We start from the raw sequence: 5,539 nt of genomic DNA on the forward strand, positions 1-5,539 counted from the left end.
TTTTTGCATTCTTTCTTTAAAGATTTTATTTATGTAAGAGAGAGAATGAGAGAGAACATGAGAGGAAAGAAGGTCAGAGGGAGAAGCAGACTCTGTGCTGAGCAGGGAGCCCAATGTGGGGCTTGATCTTTGGACTCCAGGATCATGACCTGAGCTGAAGGCAGTCGCTTAATCAACTGAGCCACCCAGGTGCCCAGGTTTCTACATTTTTTATTTGAAAATATAAATCAATTGCTTACTTATGGAAGAGTAAAAAGAGGTTCAGAAAATTTCCTCACAGCATTTAATATAGATACTGGCATAAGAGTACTGTGGACAAATGAATGAAGATTTCAAGTAACGTAGTTTGATAAAATTTTTTTTTCAAATAATTGATATTTGAGACATCCTTTTGAAATTTGACTAGGATAAATACATGAAACAATTTCAAGTTTAATTCTTTTGATATTTTTTAGTTAAGATAACTTTAGAAAGATTTTTTAAAATATTTATTTATTTATTTGACAGATAGAGATCACAAAGAGGCAGGGAGAGTGAGAGGGGGGAAGCAGGCTCCCCGCTGAGCAGAGAGCCTGATATGGGGCTGGATCCCAGGACCCTGGGATCATGACCTGAGCCAAAGGCAGAGGCTTTAACTCACTGAGCAACCCAGGTGCCCCTAGAAAGATTTTTTAATTTGGAAAATAATTTCTTTTTTTTTTAAAGATTTTATTGATTTATTTGACAGACAGAGATCGCAAGTAGACAAAGAGGTAGGCAGAGAGGTGGGGGTGGGGGGAAGAAGGCTCATTGCTGAGCAGAGCTTGACCCCAGGACCCTGAGATCATGACCTGAAGCAAAGGTAGAAGCTTTAACCCACTGAGCCACCCAGGAGCCCCAGGAAAATCATTTCTTTCTGTAAGGATATTTGTTTTCTATAGCTCTCTATCTACTTATTCATAAGTGTTACAGTTAGTAGCCATAAGTTAATGATTAAATTTCAATAAACAAAAATTTTATTATTCTTGAAACTGAATAATGAGCAGTTAGTCACTCATTTTTCCAAGTGTAGCAGATTATATATATACATATAGTTGGAATGAAGATGTCAGCTGCCTGTAGGTACCAAATTTCTTCAACTCATTTCTGTTAGAACTGCTTGAACCTTCATGTCCTGGAAAAACAATCACATTCCATAACTTTGTCTGGGATTGTTGGGAGTGGAAGTATGTGTGTTTCCTTATGGCTTTCCCTTGTGATTCCCAGCTCCAGATTTTTACCTCTACTAAATTTTCCATCTTTGTCTTTGATTCCTGTTCAGGTTACATTTTTCAGACTACATTGGTTACCAGTAGATGTTACTTAAATTCCTGACTTTTCAAAATACCATTATAACAAAACTATGGACTAACACATTACTGAAGATTTGAGAAAATGGTGAAAACTAATAGCATAGTTCTATAGAAGGAGCACCTGAAAGCTGAATATTAGCCATTCTTAAACTACATTGTACTGACCATTTTTCACCTTGGCATATTTCTTGCTGACACCTTCCTCTACAGTCCAGATCTGACATACTGTCCATATTTCTTGCTCTGTTCTTCCACCACCTTTTCCCAGTTGCCCATATATGCCAATTTTTTCTTTTATTACTCTGAAAAATAATTATCTTTTACTTTATTTCTTATCTAGCATAAGTTCCTTGGTATATTCTAAATTCATGGAAAAATGGGCCTTTTATTCATTAAAAAAAATCATTTACTCCACAGCATAATTATGACACTTTCCTAGATAATATAAGTGAGTTGTATTTTTCTTAAATAGTATATTTCATCATATAGTTTTTAAATTTTTTTGTACTATCTTTAATTCTTTTTTTTTTTTTAAGATTTTTTATTTATTTATTTGACAGACAGAGATCAGAAGTAGGCAGAGAGAGCGAGGAGGAAGCAGGCTACCCGAGGGGCAGAGAGCCCGATGCAGGGCTCGATCCCAGGACCCTGGGATCATGACCTGAGCCAGAGGCAGAGGCTTTAACCCACTGAGCCACCCAGGTGCTCTCATCATATATTTATATGATAAAATCTTTGTGAGCTTTATTAAATATACTTCACTATGAGTGAAGTCATCTATCTCAATATGTGTTTTGAAGTTTGCATTCAAAGTAATATTTGATCTTATTTAATGCAGATTCTTGAAAGTTCAGTGATTGCTTAACTGAATATATCATACGCTTTCTCATTCAGATAATGGAGAATAAGAGGAAAGTTAATAAAATGAACTTGATTGAAATGATAATTTAAAATACACTATATGGCATTCTATAGACTATACTAAGATTAGATACACAAAATAACTAAAATACTCTGTATTCAAATAAGAAATTGTGAATTCCTACAAAAATGGTAAAAACAAGTAAATTGAACACTGTATCCTTCCATAAAAGAAAAAAAAGATCTTATGTTTTTTAAAAAAATAGTTGAATAGCATGAAGTTTTATTGGGTCACATTATGCTATAAAGTATAATCACAGACATCACGTTATTCACAATCATCAACAATTAACGGTTCATATATGGCTTCACAGGTGAATCTACCAAACATTTAAAGAAAATTTAATGCTCTTCCAAAAAAGTAAAGAAGAAGGAGTATTTTGAAACTTATTTTATGAGGCCAGCATTACTGTGGCACCAAAGATAAAGACATTACAAGATAAGAAAACTGTAAGCCAATGTCACTGATGAACATAAATGCAAAAGTTGAACTGAATATTAGCAAACAGAATTCAAAAGCACACTGAGAAGATATACAGCACCACTGAATGGAATTTATTCTTGTGATGCAAAAATGTTTTAACGTATACATTAAATAAACAGGATATACCATAATAACAGAATCAAGGATAAAAGCCATATGACCATCTCAATAAATGCAGGAAAAAACAACAATCCAACAACTGTTTATGATAAAAAATGTCAACAAATGCGGTATAGAAAAAATGTATACCAACATAAAAAGGACTGTATATGACAAGCCCACAGTTAATATCATATTCAATAGTGAAAAGCTGACATCTTTCCCACTAAGCTCAAAAGCAAGATAAAGATGCCCATTCTCGACCACACTGTCTGTGGGGTGATTCGTGGTGGACGTTTTGAGGGCAGCTGACCTGCAGCCTGTGCGTCCCAGACCGCCTCCCATGGAAGCCTGAGCCGGACGTGTAGCTTTCTCCCTTAGTCTCATAACCATGTCCACCAACAAGAATGCTAATTCACCAGCTGCCCGCCTTAACAGATTCAAGAACAAGGGGAAAGACAGTACAGAAATGAGGCGGTGTCGAATAGAAGTTAATGTGGAGCTTAGGAAAGCGAAGAAGGATGACCAGATGCTGAAAAGGAGAAACGTAGGCTCTTTCCCGATGATGCTATCTCTCCACTGCAGGAAAACCGCAACAACCAGGGCACTGTAAATAGGTTGGTTGATGACATTGTCAAGGGCATACATAGCAACAATCTGGAAAGCCAGCTCCAGGCTACTCACGCTGCTAGGAAACTGCTTTCTTGGGAAAGGCAGCCCCCCATAGACAACATAATTCGGGCTGATTTGATTCCAAAATTTGTGTCCTTCTTGGGCAGAACTGATTGTAGTCCCATTCAGTTTGAATCCGCTTGGGCTCTCACCAACATTGCTTCTGGGACCTCAGAACAGACCAAGGCTGTGGTCGATGGAGGCGCGATCCCAGCGTTCATTTCCCTGTTGGCATCTTCCCACGCCCACATCAGCGAACAGGCTGTGTGGGCTCTAGGAAACATTGCAGGGGACGGTTCCGTTTTTCGAGACTTGGTTATCAAGTATGGTGCAGTTGATTCGCTTCTGGCTCTCCTCGCAGTTCCTGATATGTCATCGTTAGCATGTGGCTACTTACATAACCTTACTTGGACACTTTCAAACCTTTGTGGCAACCAGAACCCCGCACGCCCTCTAGATGCCGTCGGTCAGATTCGTCTCCTGCATCACAATGATCCAGAGGTCTTGGCAGATGCCTGCTGGGCCATCTCCTACCTGACGGATGGTCCAAACGAACGGATTGAAATGGTGGTGAAAACAAGAGTTGTGCCCCAGCTTGTAAAGCTTCTAGGAGCTACTGAATTGCCTATTGTGACTCCTGCGCTAAGAGCCATAGGGAATATTGTCACTGGGACAGATGAACAGACTCAGGTTGTAATAGACGCAGGAGCGCTTGCTGTCTTTCCCAGCCTGCTAATGAACCCCAAAACTAATATTTAGAAGGAAGCCACATGGACAATGTCAAACATCACAGCTGGCTGCCAGGACCAGATACAGCAAGTTGTGAATCACGGATTAGTCCTATTCCTCATTGGTGTTCTCTCTAAGGCAGACTTTAAGATACAAAAGGAAGCTGTCTGGGCTGTGACCAACTATACAAGTGGGGGGACAGTTGAACAGATTGTATACCTCGTCCATTGTGGCATAATAGAACCATTGATGAACCTCTTAACTGTGAAGGATACCAAAATTATTCTGGTCATTCTGGATGCCATTTCCAACATCTTTCAGGCTGCTGAGAAACTAGGTGAAACCGAGAAACTTAGTATAATGATTGAAGAATGGGGAGGTTTGCACAAAATCGAGGCTCTACAAAACCATGAAAATGAGTCTGTGTACAAAGCTTCATTGAACTTGATTAAGAAGTATTTCTCTGTAGAGGAAGAGGAAGATCAGAATGTTGTGCCAGAAACTACCTCTGAAGGCTATACGTTCCAGGTTCAGGATTGCACTGCTGGGACCTTTAACTTTTAGCTTGTACAACCGATGCAGAGAGTTGTTTGTTGTGATGCAGAAAGTTGTTTGTGGTATGCTTTGTTTGGTAGAAGTTTGTCTTACTGTTTATCTACTAAGTACTCTTTTTAAATGTGTTTTGTTATTGTAGCACTTTTTATAACAAAACTCTACTTGACCAGTTCCAATCTATAAAAACTGTATGAAGCTCCTTCTCCCAGTGGGTTTCTTATTTCTATGTGGACTCTCCTATCTTGCAGTGTCCTGTAAATAAAGATTAAATTCCACCCTTTAAAAAAAAAAAAAAAAGATGCCCATTCTCATCATTTCTATTCCACATAGTACTGGAAATAGTAGCCAGAGGAATTAGGTAAGAAAAATAAGTGGTATCCAAATCAAAAAGGAAGAGATTAAATTGTCTCTGCAGACAATATGATCTTACATACAGAAAATTCTCAAGACTCCACCAAAAAGTTATTAAAACTAATAAAACAATTCTGTAAAAGAACAAAGCTGGAGACATCACACTTCCTAATTTCAAACTACATTACAGAAATTGGGTAAACAAAACAGTATTATATTGGCAGAAAGGGATATATAGACCAGTGTAATAGAACAGAGAGCCCAGAAATAAACTCTCACATATACAGTCACTAATCTTTAAAAAATGTGCCAAGAATACACAATGGGAAAAGGACAGTCTCTTCAATAAATGGTACTGGATAAACTGAATATTCATATGCAAAAGAGTGAAACTGGA

The 5,539-nt window shown here is 38.1% G+C and overlaps 1 pseudogene; it reads left to right on the plus strand.

Annotated features, from left to right (window-relative positions):
• Nucleotides 1-3,226: 3,226 nt before the first annotated feature.
• Nucleotides 3,227-4,800, plus strand: LOC131833218 (importin subunit alpha-1-like; annotated as a pseudogene).
• The last annotated feature ends 739 nt before the right edge of the window (nt 4,801-5,539 follow it).

This window comes from Mustela lutreola, chromosome 6, assembly GCF_030435805.1.
Source record: "Mustela lutreola isolate mMusLut2 chromosome 6, mMusLut2.pri, whole genome shotgun sequence".
Taxonomy (NCBI): domain Eukaryota; kingdom Metazoa; phylum Chordata; class Mammalia; order Carnivora; family Mustelidae; genus Mustela; species Mustela lutreola.